This window comes from Taudactylus pleione, unplaced genomic scaffold, assembly GCF_031769625.1.
Source record: "Taudactylus pleione unplaced genomic scaffold, aTauple2 ptg000245l, whole genome shotgun sequence".
NCBI classification, from domain to species: domain Eukaryota; kingdom Metazoa; phylum Chordata; class Amphibia; order Anura; family Myobatrachidae; genus Taudactylus; species Taudactylus pleione.
The window spans coordinates 3,150,004-3,172,477 of NW_028284647.1; positions in this window are offsets into that span (position 1 = coordinate 3,150,004).

Sequence of the window (22,474 nt, forward strand, 5' to 3'; positions counted from 1 at the left end):
TTTTTTTATTTGGGAAGGTAGTCATGTGACATATCAAACTGATGCAAAATTTCATAAGAAAAACAATCTTTATTCATTGAAAAATGAGAGTTAGGAGCCTCTTACTGGTAACCAATTATAATCATCTGCTCTGGTCAGTTTTTGGTTTAAACAGCCCGCCCCAAAGAGAGCCAGCTCTTCTAGTACACCTGGCTCCATTTTAGAAGCCCAGGGAACTTAGGTGCTGATTCAGAGGTGGACGTTAAGTTTAATGCAGAGGGACGATGTTTTGAGGACGTCAAAGACGCAGTATGCATGTGCAGCGCAAATGTGCTCTGTGCCAGTCTGCACTGGTAAGTTTAGCGCTGACTGAAGCGACCTGAGGATGCCTGTCTGGAGGGTCTAAAGGATGCTCCGGTGGGGCTGCATGCTAGCCAGAAGCAAGGGCCCGTGGGGTAACGACGGTGCCCAAAGAGCCCTGCACTCTGTGCGGCGGCACCGGTCACACACCCCTGTGCATGAGCCTCGATACAGCTGCAACATTGATCGCAGTTGTCATGAATTGGGGACTTAGCATCTCTTACAGACTAAGGGCCTGACTCACTACGGATTACTATTGCGATCGCAGCTGCAATTGCGCACGCTGGTCCACTGCAAAAATATGCCAATGTTTGCAATCGAAATGCTGTTGCAAGCCAACATAAAGACGCCCACTTCCCCTTACACACATCCGTGATACCTTGCAAGTCTGCGAAAACATCGGTACAGTACCATCGGAGCCTCACTCACAATTTCACAAGGTCAGATTTTACTCAGAAATTGCTAAACTTCTTGTACGCAGTGAGAACTCAGGCTGTGTATGCCATCGCAGTGGTTAAGTTATGCACGCCCATGTAACGGCATTCAAACGCACTGGCACGCCTGCATTTCACTGACCACGCCCCCTGTCAAAACCCCCAAATGCTCAGTTCCTGTCAATCACTCTGTGATGGGTCTGCGTGAGTGGTGCCTTCTCGCACGCGCACTGCGATGCATGCGGCCGTCTGCGTGCGTATTCGCAATTGCGATCCTTGCTGATTCAGGCCCTAAGACATTCATTCATTTCAGTGTTCAAGATATCACAGAGCTACCGCCCTGTGATCACCTGATGCACCTGTGTGCTCACCTGGCCAGCCAGGCCAATGGTTATTCACCACTCCCTATTTATGCCAGCCCCTGGATGCAACCTATCGCCCGAACAATGTGCTCCTTCCCAGGATAGTGCTAGGCTCCAGGATTCATTCCCTGTGTTCTGGTATAGTTTCTCCTGTGACTTTTATTTATCCATCGTCTACTACTCGCTGTTTACCATTATCCTCTCCCGAGTGCTGTTCTCTGTGAGCCATGTGGCTATGTGTATAGCTAAATGTTAGCAATTAACGGTATGTTTTGCAATATGTTTTATAATTTACTAATTTATAGCAGCCTGATAGGTTTAATTTGTAATAAAGCAGTGTTATGTGTTCCTTTATGTATTGCAGTGTTTTATCAAACTGTGATACCCAGTTCCCATTACACCACACTGTAGTGCCCCCCGTTCACAATATACCGCACTGTAGTGCCCCCAGTTCACATTATGCAACACTGCAGTGCCCCCAGTTCACAGTATACCGCAAATTACCATTTCGTGTAGCTGTAGTTGCGACGTTGCCAGTTTGCGTTGTGACAGTGGTTTAGTGCAGCGAGCGATATTGCAGCAAGTACACGTGCGTAAAGTGTATATGGGCATCTGATACCCCCACCTGGTTCGTCAGCTGTCTTGATGTCAGCCAAGAGTGATCTCATTAAGACTGAGTTGATTTAAGCTGGGTACATACTGGCAGATATATTGTCCGATCAATTGATTGGCCGATATATATCTTGTGTGCGTCGGCCAGTGTGTACCAGCGATATGTCTGTGAATGATGGTCACAGACGTATCGCGTCGGCTGTGCTTGCCAGCCAATGCCCAATATATCTGCAGATATATTGGCACATCGGTCTGTTTGTACGGGAGGTCAGCTGACCACCTGTACACTTGCAGCAGAGGCCGCCGGGAGGGGGGCGCGATATGCCCCAGGGGCCAGCGAGATCCGCGGCCAGATGACAGATGATGGTTGTTCAGCGTTTATGAACAACCACCATCTGCAGATCACTCAGTACCCAGCTTAAGTTTTTTCATTGTTCTAATTGTTCATAATTAACATTTTTACTAACGATTGTGATTCAATTATGTTCCAAAGATCTTTTTCCAAAAAGTTGTTACTAGGAGACTTATATAAGTTTAGTTCGTAAAAAAGAATTTTATTTTTGTTTTTAAAAGCTTAAAGAGTTTATTCCTTTTTTATTATTTTGTTTTATTTTTATACCTTACAGGTCATGTATTGATACTATGATGACAGTTGGAATTACTGTTGGTTCGCCATGTTGATTTTTTCCACCTGGTTCACAAAGGGTAAATGTAAATATAAGGTACTAGAAAGTATTTATAGTATTATATTATATAAATTACATTAACAGTACAAGCAATTAACACGTTTAAAAAGAGACAAATTTGAATAAAAATAATTAAGTGGAATGAAAAAGTTAATTAAAATAGCTCAGCAGATATAGGCAGGGGCGCCGAGGCGCCGAGAGGGGGGGAGCGGGTACTATTCTCTTGGGCCCTGGTTTGCTGGAGGGGCCTGGCAGCCACCCCCCCCCCTTACATTCTAGCAGCCCAGCACATGCTGCTGTGTGCTGGGCTGCAGCAGTCTCCTATGCCTGTGGGGGGAGCGATCACACTGATCGCACCCCCCACTGGCTATGCGCCAGGCTGAGGGGCTCACAGCGCCCTCCACATCCCTGGTGCTGGGTGTTTGGGCACAGGGAGAGGGTGATGGATCTGTCTGTAATACAGGCACAGAGAGAAGGGGAGGGAGAGAGGACGGCGGTTCGATTCCCGTCAGCGGCAGCCCGACAGGAGCAGAGTGCGACGCAGCGGAAGCTCGACAGCGCTGGAAATCCCGATCGTGGATAGGTAAGTATCCACTAACCTAACCCCCCTAACCCTCCTTAGGGGTGCCTAACCCTAACTTCCCCCCCAAGTGCCTAACCCTAATCCCCCCTCTAAGTGCCTAACCCTAACCACCCCCTTCCCCGCTACCTAAACCTAAGTCCCCCGGGGGGGTGCCTAACCCTAAGTCCCCCCCGGGGGTGCCTAAAACGGCTGTCCGCTCGTGGCGCCTGGCATCACTACGATCGTGATGCCGGGCGCCGGTCTCCCGGCGTCGGGGAAATGCGGGCATCTAGACGCCGGGCATTTCACCGTTGCCGGGATAAGACAGTCGGGAAGCCGGCTGTCGGTATATAGGCAGTCGGCATCCCGATTGCTTCCCGAGAGGACAGATCAGACATTATGGCCATACAATGAGAGCAGTGTGAGAGGTGGCGGTGTAGCCTGCTGCTGTGCACCTGGCCGCTTCCACCTCTGTATATCTATATCCTCACACTGACCAGGTCACTACGCTCCACCTGGGGCAGGTATGTGTACATGCAGCGGTGGTGATAACGGGGTAACATCTTCCAAAGGATCCTTCTCCAACAGGGTTATAAGTTATAACTAGGGTGGTGTGACCGGTGCACCCGCCCAGAGTGCACATGCCCTGTGGGCGATCACGGCCACTGCCTCTTCTACCGCCCGCCACAATGTTTAATAGTAGCGGTGTACCCAGCTCTTTATCTGCCGGGCACACCGCTACTAATATACATTACAGCAGGCCGAGCAGCGCTGCAGCTGCCTGCCCCTGTGGTCCGCCACCTCCCTGTCTCCAGTAGTATCACCGTCTTCAGCAGTGCCAGATTAAGGTCCATATGGGCCTGGAGCTGAAATTTATCAAGGCCCTACTGTGTGACACTGCAAAGGGTGTGATCAACACTGCAGAGAAGTTCTCCCGGGCGAGCAGTGGGGGTGTGGTGGCACACTACGCTACCTCTCCACTATGCTACCTCTCCAAACTACATCACTGCGCTACCTCTTCACACTACATCACTACGCTACCTCTCCACACTACATCACTATGCTACCTCTCCAAACTACATCACTGCGCTACCTCTCCAAACTACATCACTACGCTACCTCTCCACACTACATCACCGCGCTACCTCTCCACACTACATCACTACGCTACCTCTCCACACTACATCACTACGCTACCTCTCCACACTACATCACTACGCTACCTCTCCACACTACATCACTACGCTACCTCTCCACACTACATCACTGCGCTACCTCTCCACACTACATCACTACGCTACCTCTCCACACTACATCACTACGCTACCTCTCCACACTACATCACTACACTACCTCTCCACACTACATCACTACGCTACTTTTCCACACTACATCACTACGCTACCTCTCCAAACTACATCACCGCGCTACCTCTCCACACTACATCACCGCGCTACCTCTCCACACTACATCACTACGCTACCTCTCCACACTACATCACTACGCTACCTCTCTACACTACATCACTACGCTACCTCTCTACACTACATCACTACGCTACCTCTCCACAGTACATCACTGCGCTACCTCTCCACACTACATCACTACACTACCTCTCTACACTACATCACTACACTACCTCTCTACATTTAGGACCGATGCAAGGATAATTTATGTTATGTAATATGCATCATACATGTTTTATATATATATATATATATATATTGCGCAGTCTATCAGGCAGCCTATTGCTTGTGTGTATATATATATATATATATAATTACAAAACATATATGCTAATTACACGAGTTCACTCAAATACAGTCCCACACGGGTGGCATCTGTTCCCTGCTCCTCATCTCTGAGAGAAGAGGAGCAAAGGGGGAAGTATAGAGAGCTAGGGGGGTGGGAAATGAGGAGACAGTGTAAAGCGCTGCTGCTGCACACTGTCTTAGTCACTGACAGAGCGGTGGCCACAGTAGTGACGTGACAGGAGGTCTGTCACTACTGGCTTTACAATTGCCACGGCAGGGGGTCTGTCACTACTCAGTAACACGACAGGACGGCGAGCGGCGCCCTCCAGTGGCCAGCGCCCCTAGGCAGATGCCTAATGGTGGCGTCGGCCCTGTCCACATTACATCACTACGCTATCTCCCCACACTACATCACTATTATACATTCCTGCACTATATCACTGCACAGCCTTCCCACACTATGGGCCTCAGAGGCGGTCGTAGGATGCAAGCGGTCGTTCAGAAACAGGGCGGCCGCTTGCATCCTGAACAGCCGCCTCCATGACGGTCGTTAGGCTGTGGGTTAACACCCACAGCTCTAACGACCGACAAGGGTGATGGTTGCGATGGTCAAGACCATCATGACCATCGGGGCTTACGACGAGACCCTAGGCTAGGGTCTCACTTGTCGTAAGCCCCAGAGAGCTTTTGGCTCAGTCAGAGCCGGAAGCCCTCCACTGACATCACTAGTGATGTCAGTGGGGCCAGGGCACACTGCTGTGTGCTGGGCTGCACTGGGAGACTGCTTGCGGCTGCTATGAAGTAGCCACAGCAGTCTCCTATGCCTGTGGGGGGAGCGATCAAGCTGATCGCGCCCTCCACTGGTTATGCGCCGGGCTGAGGTGGCTCAGAGCACCCCTCTCGCCAGCGCGTAGCGCCACTTCGCGGTGCTGCAAAACTTTTTTTTCCTTTACCCGGGCCCACCGCGGCTCTCGGCGGGCCTGGGTACATACCATGGTAATGAACCGCGGTATGTACCCAAAGACAGGTGCGATGCTTAGTACATCCCGTCCCATAATGTGTAAGGGGCATTACTACTGTGTAGCGTAATGTGTATAAGGAACACTACTATGTAGTGTAATGTGAATAAGGGGCACTACTTTGTCTGGTAATGTGAATTGGGGGGGTACTATAGTGTGGTTACACCCACGCCCCTTTTTTTTGTCCGTGTGCCTGTGACGCGCACTGTCCCGATTTACAATACGGGAGGGGGGCACCAATGCTCTTTCTGGCACAGGGCACCAAAATGTCTAGTTACACCTCTGACCTGGGTATCCCAATAAAAGGGTTCCCTGTATTGTAAGAGAATCACTGGCAATGGGAAGAGGGAAATTGCTATTCACCCAAAGGGGGAGATTTATCAAACCATCTAAAGTGGACAAAGGGAGACACTAGCTATACATTTATCTTGTACATTTTAGAAAGTGTTACAGTAGAAAGAATCTGGTTACTATGGGCAAAACCACCGCTTGTCCACTTCAGAAGGTTTGACAAGTCTCCCCCATTAGTCCCAATGAAGGAAAAGAAAAATACAGGGGTCCATATACTAATACCCCACTTACCCACTCCTGTATCAACTGCTATCGCTGAGAAGTAGGAGGCGGCTACTGCGATGTGCGCTAAAAATAAAATATCCCCGCCGTATTTCTCTTCCTTTTCCGCTTAGCCCCCTTATGTCCGCTTAGTACATGGACCCCAGAGTGAGAAGTACTGTAGCTGCTATAAGCGTGACAAGTGTCAGTTCTTTACATAAGTAACCCTTTGGGGTCAAACCAATTACGAGCGAAGGGGGCGAATCGCTGTTGGAATGGCATAGAAACACCGCTGACGGCATTACGCCCCCCCTCGCGGCCTGATCTTACCCCAGACTTGCACATATTAAAGCCTAGCATCATTTGCTCTGTCACAAATATCCCATCGTTTAGATAACATAACTGGCTTTTAGGTTTAGCGGACAATTCAAGTCAACTCCAGATGTTTTGACGCCTCTCCAGTTGCTACTGTTTAAGGGGTCTAGTTACTAAGCAGTGTTAGGAGACAGAGTGAAAAGTGATAAGAAAGTGATAAGGTGCCAGCCAATCAGCTCCCAACTGCCATCTCACAGGCTGTTTTTGAAAAATGACAGTTGGGAGCTGATTGGCTGGTACCTTATCACTTTCTTATCACTTTTCACTCTGTCTCCTAACACTGCTTAGTAAATAGACCCCTAACTTTCAAATGGGGACCGAATCACTGAATACAAGTCGACATCATTTTCTTTTTTACCACAGAAAATCAAAAACTGAAAGTTTGTTTGTGCTCTCTCACAGTTTGATACATCACATCCTTTGTTCCTACCATCATATTGACCTTGAATTAGCATTTTTGTAGACCTGAACGGAAAATGTATTGATGTAAATCTACAGCTCAATATTTCTAAACTGTGAATGCTGCCTCTATTGGATTTTCATAAATCTTACTGTCGTAATTTGCCCTCATACAGCTTTCAATTGCTACTTGTGTTTTTTCCATCTATTGTTGGCCGGACTACTGTGAAATCAGATACGCTCTCTGCATAGTCATTAATGCCAACAACACTTTTGCATAACGCAGAAAGCGGCGTTGTCATGAAAATATTATTTTTAGTTACAGAGTGCAAAGTTAATTGTAAGTCAGTTTTACAAAAAAAAAAAAAACCCTGTTTCAAGGTAAAGTATAATTGAAACTATTCATATTACTCTGCTCCTTCTCAGTGCATTCATACTTTAGTGAAGTTTATAATGTTGCTCTACACTGCAGGTATCATGCTTGCTATTGCTGTCTACAGAACACATTTTGACAATTAGTAATGGGTAGATTTCTCCATGGGAAGTAGTTAATGGTAGAGATTTGCGCGAAGCCCGTGTTTTGGTTTTGGCAAAACGACCCTCAAGTGTTTTGGTTCGGATTCGATTTTGGACCTATTACATGCAATACAAAACCGAGATTCGGTCTTTAAATCCGAGTTCCGAACTTACAGCAGACCTGACCGGGGCTCGGTTCTACTCAGAACCCCAAAAGTGATCCAAGCCGAGACTCAATTTGACTCGGAAACCTTATGTTCCGCTGTGTTCATTTTTTAGGAAAGCCGAACTGCACATCTCTCGTTAATGGACTAATTAACCTAAATATTTTCTTTATGCTGTAACTCCTGTTTGCGTAGGGGCGGTGAAAAGACTTACAGGGGTATTCAATATGGAAGCGAAAAGTCCGTGCTGGACCTTTCGCTCCACATCGGAGCTTTTCCTGGGATAAAGTATCGGGCGTGCGCCCGCTTTATCCACGTGGGAGCCTGCGAAGTGGGATCTGCGAAAAAAAATTAAATTTATCTGGAATAAATTGTAGGACCCCCCTAAAACTGTAAAAACATGGAGGATCACTATGTGTACCCCCGTTTTAGCCTGCAAATGAAAGTCGGGGAATAGCCGCAGCAGGTGTTTTTTTCCCCGACATTGAAGAAGTGTTGCAGAAGAGCACTTAGGTTATTTTTTTCGTTTTTTTTAGTGGTCCCATCAAATTTGGGGTACATGAAAATGGGTACTAGCATATTTTTAAGTCCCTAAAGTCTTTATTTAAAAATTCTGCAAATATGCACCTGCCACTAATAGCCTATTCTAGAATACACCTGCCGCATATTTGCAGAATAGCCCTGAACCTATTTCCCTATTTTTAAACACTTTTTTCCCATTATTTTTTTTTTTTACCCCAAATGTAAAATAATTTTTTTGGGGTGTCCCTATTTTTTTTTAAACATTTTTTGACACAGTTTATTTTAAAATGACATTCCCAGGGATGCAGGCTATTTTTTTTAAGCCTGCACCCCTAATCCCCAATTCTGCACTTTTTTTCGCCACCTATTCAGTGGTGAAAAGTTATCCCCGTTTTTTTTCAAAGACTTTTCGAACCTGTGAAAAGTCTTTAAAATTGAATACGGTGTAAAACCAAAACCAGCGAAAATTACGTCATCGGTGCGAAATTATTGCAAACAATGACTTTTTGCTCCATATTGAATACCCCTGTGTACCTCATCTCCTTCAGGGGACTATTATCAAAAGTAATTTGAGAGATATCTCCAGAACACATGCGTATTCGAGTGATATCCGCACATTTCAAATATCCCTGGGACAGGCTTGCATACCCTCCCGATTTGGCCGGGAACCTCCCGAAAATCGGGTGCAGCTCCCGCGCCCCCGGAAAGGCAGGCAAACCTCCTGGCAGCTGCCGATCGCCCAGATTCCCCCCCCCCCGCGATTAATAGTTAAACTCCCGCAGAGGAAGGGGCTGGTGACAAGATTCACACTGAATCGCGTCATTTTGACCCCGCCCCCTGCTCCACAGTGCCTGTATTATCGGCATTGTGTAGCGGGGGCGGGTCCAAAATGATGCAATTGTGTGGCCCCACCCCTGCCACACCCACAAATGCCCATCACCCGCCCGGCCACTCCCCCTTGTCCCTGACGATATTGCATCAGAACCTCTATACACACCTTCCTATACCTTCTAATATCCTGCCTATACCTTCTAAGGATGACGCTAATTTGCGTACGCAGTCATACAGTAAATAAAGACTTAGACCTGGAATCTGTGGTTCCAAAGCACAAAGTATTATTCAAGTAAAAGTACTGTCAGTTACACGCTATGATCTGTGTACAATTTACCACAAAGGAATTATACAGACCCAAGTACAGTATACATACGCAGCGCCTCTGGTCCGGATGTTAGGTATCAGCAAGAAACCCCTCGTCCGTCAGCATTCAGCATGAAGAACAAGACCCAGTGTTTGAGCACACATGTTTATACCCCCCCAGAATAGACAGGACAATAGAGAAGTTTGTTGCTGCTATCATTGGTTCCCAGGGGAGAAGCATCTGTTACAGAGCGTTTAACAGGCTGGTTCAAATAGACTCACCCAGCCTCTAACAGCTGGTGATCTCTGCCCACCCGCCCCCTGCAACATCATATCAGTTAATACATTTTGTTGCTTGAAGTCTCTGCGGTCCATAACTCGAGAATGCATGATGCGATCTCCCCACCGATATCACCGGAATACTGTGGAAAGAGTACACATCAGTACAAAACCAAACACAGCTTTCTTAGCATGTATAAAACCTTAGTTATCAAATATCTTTATTTTACAGCATTTATACTAACTGAACCAACTTAAATCTTATTCCTTAATGCTAATGGAACCTTGTAAGTGAATATGTAATGTGTGAGTGTACGGGGTTTGATATGAAGACGATAGTTAACTGGGGACAGATGCGTGCGCATTTAGCTACTAAACAGTGTTTTTCTTATGCATTCGCTAATGGGCGTCATGTTAGCAGCTCAATTGTGCGTAATGTGCGGTGTTTATGAATGAGATTCAATCTATGATGGACTTATATTTATATATATATATACATGTACATACATACACACACACATATCATTCCTCACTCACAGTTTCAGACTGCAATGCAAATGTGTTACCTCCAGCTGTGAAGCTGGGGCCATCCTGTCTGGGTGTAGGGCTAAAACCTGTTTAGGATTCAGACAAATCCAATTGTGTAGATCAATGCCTGGATTATATTACAATTGCCACAACTATACTTGTCTGCAAACAGGGATTCCCAATTTCCATGTAAAACACTCACAGTTTCTGGTGCATTGTCTATTCTATTTTCTTTTTCTCAAGAGGCTGTTCTTCTAGTTGCCCTTGGTAGATTATCAAAAACATTGCCATCTGTTCTTAGTTCGTGAGTTGTAACTTAAAGTGACGCTGGTCGCAAAATGGCGTCTTGCAGATTCTTGTTTCTAAAATGGAGTCTAGCTGCCATTCGCAAGATGGCGTTGTGCACGCTTCAATTTTAAACTGATCTTGTCTCAGCCAATTATCCAGCTTTGACATCCCAGCCACGCCCCCCGTCCTGCCAATCTGGCTGCTCCACCCCCGGAAGGAGCAGCCAGAAAGTTGGCAAGTATGCCCTGGGTTGTATTTAGAAGAGGACTGCAACAGATATCGACAATATATGCTGCAGTTCCCCTTATTGATTGCACAACCAACCCATACGGGGGCTGCTTTTTGTGAGATTTACCAAGCTGCGGAATGCAAAGCATTACAGGGCTAAGACCCCGGTAGTTAACACACTTTTTAGAAGGCGTTAGCCATTGTAGTCAATGTTCCACTTTCTGCAATGTTTACTGGGAGAGGGATCCTTAGAATCCCTCCCCGGCAATGGGCGCTCACACATACTCAGTAGTGTGACTGGCTCCCTAAACAGAGAGTACTGTGATTGCATTAGCAATCACCTTACTTTTACACATAGCAGGGATGAGCTCCTATGGGAGCCTCTGTCCTTGCATGTGTATTGTATTACCTTGTGGCAATATATAATTTCTTATTTCCACAATAAGCGGTGTTAAGAAATTATAATTATTGTGTCTAAAACCTGGTAATTAATAACGATACCCCATAATGAGGTACAAGTGAGGAGACCACTCTGATATATGTTTGTCTGCCCCTCCCCCTTAGAATGTAAGCTCTTGCGAGCAGGGCCCTCTACCCTCTTGTGCTTCTCCTTACTTTACTTTCATCTACTTCTTACCCCCCACCAGGGCACCTAACACTTGGTTGCTTACGCTCTGTTGCATATCTAGGTGTTATGGTCGCTAATGTAGCAATGTATATTATCCATGTCCTGGTCCTATTTTGTACTGTAAGTCAGTTGTCAAATTATTTGTTTATGTACTGTGTAAGGCGCTGCGGAACACTTGTGGTGCCATATAAATATAGGATAATAATAATAATAATAATAAAATAACTCATTCTCTCTTACCACTGTGTCCTGTGGTTTATTAAGCAAATATTGTAGGTGCCCTAGCACATGTAGGTTTAATAACATAGAGGTGCATATGCAGCAGGAATAGTGATGTACAATTACCAGTGATGAAACAAAGGTAATCATTTTCCAATACAGTCGTTTTCATTCCTCTTTTCCAGCACATAATGCAGTGCATAGTTGCATTCAGTTATTTTTCCAATCAAATGATGTAATATTTCAATGTCTACTGCTTTGTAGCATCCCGCAGTGGTACTAAAGTAACCGGTCATCTCTCAGATTGTAATGCACCCCATGTCTGCAGTTAATCCCCCGCATACTAGGTGTTGGTATATAGAGTATGCTATTGCGCCACCTCCATGATGCTCCATAACTGAAGCATCTGTATCTTTATCAAGATGGCCACCATAGTCTGCTCATGTGTGGCGCCATCTTGGATCATTGTGTTTTGAGCACCACAGTACTACAAGGGTGTGTAGCACTTAGCTCCATGGGGGACCTGATATATCCTGCTGCATCATCTAAATACATGACTGGATGATAAGCTACAGTATATGCTCTGCTCTATCCATAGTATGCTGCATGTGTGTATACATTACTGTGAGTATGGCTGTACAATACTGGTTCACAGCAATAAACACAAGATCCTGGTTAAGTCTATCCAGCTGGTGTGTTTACAATGGTGTCTACTAATAGCTGTGTATACCACAATTTAGTACACACATATCAATAGGTTATGGGCCCTGACAGCAAGACACCATAGAATACTGCATGTCAGAAAAGCTAAACTGTGAAGTTGCAGAATGTCTCAGTACACAGCATGCAAACAGTAGCTGTAACCATGATGAGTTTGATAAAGCTTAAAGGCTCAGAGAACTATGCCACATGAACATTTGCAATGGAAATGTAACTTAAGCGTGAGATGCTATGGAAGGTTACAATTAACCCAGATGACAGTCCAAACCCAGATGATCCATAGGCTTAAGTGTTGAACATGTTTATTCTATCATAAATAGTAAGTTGTCAGTACAGGACATATAAGGATTAGGGTCTCATGAGAAGAATTAATCTGAAGTGAATACTGTATAAAACTAAGTTAAGTGAATTCACAAGATAATGCATATAAGATAAGAAAAGATGATGTCCATATCTCAGCAATTAATGTCTGTAGTAATGATGATGTGGAGATTGCTATAGAGGTGCTACAGAAATTAACGTTTGAATTTGATTTCCTAGTGGTGGCTCTAGAAGTCAACAGAGATCATTAGGACAAAACTGCTGCAGTTCCAAGAATGTGTAGCAGTTGAATGAAGTGTTGATAATACTGCATTACACACTAAAGATTCAAAGCCCAGAAAATTCAAGTACAAGTGTTATCTATGTCATAAGATAGGACACAAAGTATCTGAATGCAAACTGAAAAATGTGAATGCTAATCAGAAAAAGATGTGTAAAATGTAAAATGATTAAGCTTTAACTGTCACAGAAGAGACTGCTGGTATATTGACTCAGGTACCAAAAGACATTTCAGTGGCAATCAAGAGTGGTTCACTACATTGAGCATGTTTGATCCTATAACAGTCAGAGGAATAGGAAATAAAGTACTTACAGCTACAAAAGTTGGGACAGTTACAACCCACCTTGGAATAGGTGAAACAAAAGTCACAGAAATCAAAGATGCATTATAAGTACCAAATATGGGAAAAACCTCATAGACATAACTGTCCTAGAGAAGAAAGGATTTAAAGTTCAGTTCACAAAAGGAAAATGTGTTGTGTGGAATAAAAGATGGACTGTAATAGCAACAGGTACCTGATGCCGACAACTATATATTCTTGACACAGAGGAGTGTTATACAATGATGACTTCTGACTCACAAACTATGGAACTCTGCCACAGAAGGTTAGGTCATCTCGGATATGACCAGATCCAGCAAATTTGTGGTGGGATGGTTACAGGAATATCTGTGAGCAACACTAAAAGACCAGTGTGTGAGAAGTGTATTATATGCAAGCAAAACTGTTGCCCCTTTCCAAAGTCAGCAATCAGTGTGGAGACACCCCTGGTGCATCCAGATGGAGGTGAAAGCTATAACATTCATTGATGACTTCATTAGAACGACACACATTTATTTCATCAAAGAAAAGAAAGAAGTGACGAGCAAATTTGCAGGCTACAATAGATCAGTAGATACTCAAACTGGTCACAAATTGAAAGTCTTGAGGTCTGACAATGGAGAAGAATATCTGAACAGAGGTGTTGAAACCTTTCTAAAGAAGCATGGCATTGATCATCAAATGACCAGAGCAGAAGGGTGTAAGTGAGCGTGCAAACCGCACTATAGTGAAGAATGCTCAATCTGTGCTAAAAGATGCTGGCCTGGACTAATACTTTTGGGCAGAAGCAGTTTCTACAGCAGCACAGGGCTGGACTGGCCATCGGGTTCTTCTGGCTTATGCCAGAAGGGCCGATGGCCTAAGGACCGGCTCGAGGAGGGGTGAAGGAAAATACCCCCGCCCCTCCACCCAACGGCTCTTAAATCATTAAGATTTCACGGAGCCGGAAAGGGTGGAGGCGTGTATGGGCTGGTGGCGGCTGTGCTGGGCCAAAAAAAGACAGGGGCGTGTGCCACGAGGCCAGCCCCCGTGACTCGCGGCACTCCCACTTGCATTTTCCACCCCCCCCTCTACACGGAAGTGCAGGGCGGACTGCCAGGGCTGATATACAGCCCCAGTCCGTCCCTGCAGCAGTGTATCTAACAAACATCATGCTCCCACAATTCCCTCAGCACACTGAGGGGCCCATTTATTAATGATCGCATTTGCAATGCTGTCTGGTTGCGATGTTAGTGCCCATGATCGCAGCCTGTCCCTGCAATGTGCTGGGAGTGATGTGACCATGTCAACGGTCTCTTCAATTCTGTGCTGGGAATACAGCCTGTGCACGGTCTACTGACCACACATGTGCAGTGCCTATTGCTGGGGGAGATCTCCAATGGAAATCTCTTCTGGTAGTTTTCGCTATGTGTTGCCCATATGCTACAGAAAGCTACCGTCATCTTCAGACTATTAGTAACCTTGCGTTAAGACATCAATCAGCAGTAACATTTTAGTTACTTAGGAGTAGTATGGCTACCAACCACTACAAGTTGGGATGAAGAAATACTAATTGCAGCCACAGATATATCCTTATATACAGGGGCGCCGAGAGGGGGGGGAGCGGGTACAGTTTACCCGGGCCCTGGCTTGCAGAGGGGCCCGACGGGGGCCCGGGTCTGGCGCCGCCCCCCCCCTCACTTCCTCCCTCCCACCATCCCTCTGCAGCAGCCTAGCACACAGCGTGTGCTGGGCTGCAGCGGGAGATTGCTTGCGGCTGCTAAGTAGCAGCCACAGCAATCTCCTATGCATGAAGGGGGGAGCGATCACACTGATCGCGCCCCCCACTGGTTTTGCGCTGGACTGAGGGGCTCACAGCGCCCCCTTCTCGGCGCTGCTAAACTTTTTTTTCAAGGGGGCGTGGCTACGCCTTCTGAAATTAGGCCACGCCCCGTCTTTACCGGGGCCCGGCGTGGCTCTCTACGCCCGTGCTTATATATCTTTGCTGAGTCGCATTAAAAAGCCCCCCCTCAGCGCACCAGGTCTCGTGAGACTCTGCTAGCATTTGGCGTCTTTTTTTTGCTGAAAATGCGTCAGAATCTGTATAGGAAGTGTTACAATGTAGCGGGCGTAGTTTCTTTCATTCCAAGTTCCGTTGTGGTTCATATACAGACCCAGGTGCACACAGATATACAAGTGTCGCATAGCAAATGAATTAGCGCAGTCTGCTAATTTTCGGCAAAAAAAGATGGCCGACGCTAGCAGAGTAGCACGGGACCTGGCGGCTCACTCACTCGCACGGCGTGGCGTATTGAGGCTGGATGTATCAGGGGGTATCTGTACTAGTACGAGTTGTGCTTAAATTGACTTAATGCCAATATTGTTACTTAACCCTATTGTTTTTTTAGTTTTCGGAGTGCCCGTCGCTATCCGGGTCTCGCGCATGCGCACTGACCTACCATTGACCCGGTTGCGAGCGCACATCGCTTGCGACCGGATCTGAATCAGGCCCTGAGACAGTGTAGATGGGTGGACTCAACTCTGCCTGAAAATAATAAAAAAATTAGAAAAAGGTTGGAATTAATTGCCTTTATTTTTCAACTTTAGTAACTACAGAATTTAACATTTGTTTTTGACCAATAAATGAGCGTGTATTTGACATAGCAACATAAATTTTTGGGTCCATTGAATGTTCCGAGGAACATTTCATTTTTTTAACTTCCAAACAGCCTTTTATGCAAAAGCAGCAGGAGGTGTATGACAACCCCATGGTACATTTGCGATCCCAGCACTGCGACCGAGGTCGCAGGCTGGAATCACCATCGCGACCATCGATTGCAATGCTGGACAGCGCCGGGCCGCCAGCCAGCGGACTAAGCTGAGGCTTACTCAGGCAGGGCTGGCTTGTGAGGCCAGGAAACTGTGGAACTCATTCAGAGCCGCTCACTAGATGCGATCGCTCGCATCCAGCGTATGCAAATTTGACAAAGTAACGCCACATAAGAACGCCCACCATGTCTTGGCGAGTGGCCAGCGTACACCCAATCGCACAGGCAGAGCCGCCCACCAGCACACGTCATCTCCAGGAAGTGTATTAAAATATTGCTACATCGAGCACCATCGGAAGCGATCGCAGCGCTTGGGGTTACCGTACCCTACCGCAAGCACTGCGAGGACTCAGTGTAAAAAACAAGCATGTGAGATGTACTATGACGCTGCCTGTTAATTATGCATGCCTTAAAAATGGCGTTGAAACACTCAGGCACGCCTGCGTTCGCACCTCCACTCCCTCGATTTTAGTGTCATGCCCCTGTTACCACCCACAAACGGCCTCTCCTGTCACTCATTTCACTGGGCTGTCTTTGCTGGGTGAGCAAGAGGGATGTGATTGCTGTGCATAGTTCGCGTACGCGCAGAACAAAGCGTGCGCATGCGCATACGCAGAACATCGGGCTGCTTGTGAGCGCACAGCGCTAGCAAGAGACTCTGAATGAGGTCCTGTGTCCGTCGACGCAGTCCCTGGCCTTTCCACTCCCGGAAAACGTCCCCTGCACCGCCCCTTAAATACCTCTGCTGTCAATCAGAATGGATCCTACACATGCGAAGATTCCCGATAATCATGAATCTGCGTTCAGCATTGCACTTGCAAAGACCTAATTATGTATTACGGATTTCAGATAAGACCGATAGCGCACAGCCATTTTACTTTGTATGCATTCTGTGAATGCATTTTATATGAGATTTGTCTTTTTTGTAACATTAATCCTCTTTTTTTATTATTTGGTCAATGTTGTAATGTGTTAATGATTTACATTAACAGCTAATGGCACATAATTTAGCGCCAACTGTTTGTCTAATGCTACAAATCAGCTGGAAGGTATTTTGGTTCTCTCCTCGTTACGCATCTAAATGAAATCATTGACATTTATGGCGCAACTTGCAGGCTCTTCTTGCTTCAGGTCATTTTACAAAACACTTTATCTAGGCCATTCCAAATAACAAACTTGTACTTCAGTCACCTGATTGTAGATCGAACTTTGGGCCTGATTCAGAGCCACTCGTAAGCGGCCGCTCGTTCGCTCCGAGCAATGTTTGCCCAACTGCGCATGCGTACGGATCGTTATACGCATGCGCAAACCAGTCAGTGCGGTCGAAATTCATGTGCTCGCAAAATAGCGAATGCCTGATATTTTGAGTGACAGAAAGAGGCGTATGTGGGTGGTAACAGGGGAAGGTGCTTGAAAACGGGGAGTGGAGATCCGATCGCAGGCGTGCTTAAAGGTCAAAACGGGCGTTTTATGGGTGTGCATAATTAATACAGCAGCGTCATTGACCACGTCACTGGGTTTTTTTTAAGCCAGAACTGCTCGCAAAATTGTGGTAGCAAAAACCAACCACAAGAATAGCGAGCAGTTCATACCCTGCTCGATGTACTCGATTAATCAAATAAATAGCGGACATGACGTAGGATGCGAGCGGCCAGGGGGTGTAGTTTCCCAAAAAACGACCGCAAGTTTTGTTCGCTCTTTCAGATCTAGAGGCGTGAACAGACCACAAACACCGAACGGTTCATTTGAATAGCCACCCCTATTTTCAGGACGAGCGAGCGCTAATTGCGTCCGGCTCTGAATCAGGCCCTTTGTTTTTTTCAAACACAATCTCCACTGGGTGTCCCATCTTCGAAATCCGACACGTGGTTGTGAAATCGATTCAAGTTGCGTTTGGGACTTCGCCCTATATATTTTTTCTTTTTTCTGAGAAAATTGTGTGTGGGGGGGGGCGGTGACGCGATTCACATAATTTTGACCCCGCCCCCTGCCTTCACAATGCCTATATTATCGGCATTGTGTAGCGGGGGCAGGGCCAAACTGACGTGATCGCGTGGCCCCGCCCTGCCACACCCACAAGAGCCTGTCACCCCCGGCCACTCCCCCTTGTCCTGGCCACGCCCCCCTGTCCAGCCGATCTGGCTGCTCCCTCCCGGAAGGGAAGGAGCAGCCAGAAAGTCGACAGGTATGCGCTACACATCACACTCATCACGCAGAACACAAGTCACAAGCATTAGACACATAACACATCACACAACACACATCACACAAATGACATGTCACGCACGGCACATATGCACATCATACAAGGCACACACATCACACACATTATACATGTCACACACAACACACATCATGCACACCCTACACATCACATACATCACACACAACACACATCACACACATAACACACCTCATACAAGTAACACACATCACGCAGATCACAAGTTACAAGCATTGGACACATAACACGTCACACAACACACGTCACACAAATCACATCACGCATGTCACATATGCACATCATTCAAGGCACACACATCAGACACATTATACATGTCACACACAACACACATCATGCACATCCTACACGTCACATAAATCACACACAACACAGATGTCAGTCACATCACGTCACACACAACACCTATTCTGTACATTCACACACAATTCACATTGCACGCATCACACAAATCACATGTCACACACATTACATATGTTACACACAACACACATCACACAAGTCACACACATTACAGCTTTGCTGATTTGCCGAATGGTTACAGAGAGAGGGTATTGCATACTAAATTAAATATTTAGCAAATGAGGTTTTGGAAGAAAAACATTTTTATATTGTTCTTGGGGCTGCTCCAAGCCGTCGTATTTTCCTGGGGCTCATAAGTTATCTTACAGCTGGTTGAAAAGTTGGGAAAGATGGGCCCGGGGTAGTGGAAGCAGGTGGCCTTTAGGTCAGGCCCCAGTTCGAAGAAAGTGGCCCCTCCACACTTGGAAGTTTTGCCTCATCTATCTGGGCTATTGCTGAAAGCAAGGGCTGTGATCACACCATGTAGAGGACTGTGAGACAGGTGCACTTGAAACCAAATATCCAAATATCAAATGTTTTCATTTTTTTTTTTTACATTTTTAATCAAATTCAAGATGAAAAAAGAAAAGACAAATCTAGATTATAGCATGTTCCCTCAAGCATGCCAGAAAGGGTGAACTTACCTAAAAATGGGAAATAGACACCTTTAATCTAAGAGCTTGGTAGTTCAAAGTTTATATAGAACAATTTACTTAAGTGCTTTACGTTATTAGATATAACTCAGAAATTGCTCTGTGAGCGGCAGTTAAGTGCTGTCATTACACTCTAGCAGCGTATAGATGGCAGGATTCATTACTGGAGTCTTTTATTGTTGTTTATTCTGTAATATATAGTACTTTACTCCACAACATCCTGAGATCGCCCAAAACACACACACACAAACACAAGTGTTCTCAAACTTACTTGGAAGAATGATAAAAAAGGTTTTCTACCATAAAAATCTATTTTTATTAAACAAACTTATCTTCGATTTTACCAAATAAACCTGACAGTTTTGTTCTTCAAAAAGGAGGCATGTCACCGCCTTTGGGGGGGGAGTGGAGAGGACAGGATCTTCTTCGGCTGATAGAGATTTCCTGGCCTCTTTTATTCATCTGTGGCGGTCGGCTTCCAAGGCGCAGCTCTGATCAGTAATGCATGCGGGAGGCTTGACCATGTTAGCAGCTGCGATAGCAAATCCGTCCTTTGCTGACTCAGGCTCTATATTCCTTATAACATGGACACACATAGAGGCTAGGATTCATTTTATTGTCAGAAAAACCTGTATGTTTTTGGATTGTGTTATGAAACAAGAGCACGTAGGGGAAACTCACGGAAACACGGGGACAACACCCAAACGCCACACAGGTAGTGCCTCGGTCAGGAATTGAACTCAGGACCTCAACACTGTGAAGCAGTAGTCATGAACACGCCAAACATGCTTCTAATTCTAGAAGCACAGGAATAGGGCTGCACCGGCCGCATTGATGCAGCCAACTCTTGATACAAATGGAGAGCTGCATTTATTTCCAAGCATGCAATGCGGCTGCAAATGAAGGCGAACTTGCATGTGGCTCTCAACAGGGGCTTTTTATGAGATGAGGGAGCCCGTGTACAGCAGGCTCCCTCCATGTGTAGCGCCCCTCCACTCCCCCATAGCAGCGTTAACTTCAACGTGCTGGGTCCATACTTTCCCATTTCTGTTTTTCTGAGAAGCCTGGGTAAGAGAAGCAGGAGAGTGGAGATGGGGGGCGGGGCCTGATGATTCCTGTCATGAAGCCCCGCCCCATTGTGGTAAATTGCCACGATTGGCTCGAATGTAAACAGGGGGCGGGGCCAAATGACGCAATTCATGAGGAATCATGTCATTAAGCCCCGCCCCCTACACGGAGACCCGCGATCGCCGTAGAAATGCTCCCCATTCTTCCCACTGCACTAGGAAGTGGGCAGAAATGCCTACCCTTCCCGGGGTGCGGGGGGTTACCCGAAAAATCGGGAGCCTCCCGCAAATTCCGGGAGGATAGGCATGTATGACTGGGTCCCCCTCCTATACTTGCACTGGCTGCTCGTCCATCTTTCCGGTGATCCTACGCAGAATAGGGCAAAGACTAGCACAGTCAGGGCCGTAACTAGGGGTGTGCAATCGAGCGGCCCCACAAAACGCAGAGCTCTGTGGGCGGCCTCGCTGCTCACCCACTGTCCCTGCATTTGACTAGCAGGGTGCCTGTAATGGCACCCTGTTGCCAGAATCTCTGCAGCAGTGCAGCCTGGAGTGTCCTTAGAATGCTTTAGGCGTGCCCGCCACTGCCCTTAAAGCACCCCGATGCATCCTAAGGATGCTCCAGGCATTGCTGTGATCACCAGCGTTCATGGCCCCGCCCCTTCCGTGTGATGTCATCCAACAGGGGCGTGGCCTGCACCGGGTGCTGGAAAATATATATAACAGTGCCAAGGTCTTTGCGCTCTGTGGTGCCCATTCCATGTTTCCAAATTACATTGCCGGTACAAGTAAAGGGAAGGGGACCTGCACGGATTCCGGCAAATCTGTCCTGGGCGCAGGGTGTGCGGTGTGGGCTCCTCCCTGGACCCATGTGCACCACACACCCTGCACCAGTGGCACTGAATCATGCCCTATATCATGGTAAAAGAACTACATGGAGGAGTCTTATCAGATGCCAGGGACATTGTCATACAACCACAGGACTGTGGAATAGATTAGGGTAATGCAATAAAGCACAGGCCACATACAGCATAAGCTTATACAGAGAGCTCTTTCCCTGTCATCGGACATTTAAAACAATAAGCTCTTGTAAAAGTAAGTGAAGCGCCGGACGTATAGAAGACTAAACACAAAAGAATAGGATGCCTCTTGGCTCTGCCAGCTGCGTTACATATGCATATTCATGTTCATCTGGAGAAATAAATTGGAACAGCCCAACAGCCCATATGCTCTTTCAATAATAGGGACAGGAACACACAGTTATTATCTTAAAGACTTCCTTAAAGATATGTCTTGTTTTGCAATCGGCATAGTAAGTTGGTAAATACTATTCAAGTACTTTGTCGGTTTCCATATCCCATTTTTCCCCTAATAATCAGAGATATGTAATTAAAAGTCCGTGCAGCAAATCTGCAGGCTGTAACTACGATCCGCGCGGCCGACTGCCTCTGCTCCGTCTAGAAACTAGACTCACCCTGTGCAGTGGCTGAAGGGTTAATGACTGCCAGGGGTGTATCTAGGGGTCGGGGTGCCTCTGGCAAACTATGGGACTGGCACTTCCCCCTTCACTGACAGAAAGACTCATCCCAGGTAACATGGACACACAGAAAAGAAGAGCTGGAGGGTTGATGAAGAGGACTCGGCAGGGACCGGAAACCTGGACTCAATGGAATATGTTTGGTGGGTGGGACAGGTGCTGTATGTGACACCTGATCAGTGGGAGGGAGGGCTCTGACAGACTGTCAAAAGTCTGTGCTGCTGCTGGTCTCAGGGCCTGATTCAGCAATCGGGCGCTTGTAGCGTACTGCGAATGCAAATCCATCGCAATGCACATGCACGAACTAGCCACTGCGATCGGGACTGCGATGGCAGAAGCTATGCAGACCTATGAGTGATTGACAGGATATGCCGTTTGTGGGTGGTGACGGGGGTGTGGTTGGTAAAACACAGGCATGCCAGTGCGTTGGGACGGCGTTGCAGGGGCATGCATAAACTAGTCACTGCGATACCATACGCAGCCTGAGGCCTCATAGCGTGTGCTAAAGTAACCAATTCCTGAGTGAGGTCTGACCTGCCTTAACTGTGCGTTTGGATCCGATGTTACTCGATGTTACCGATTG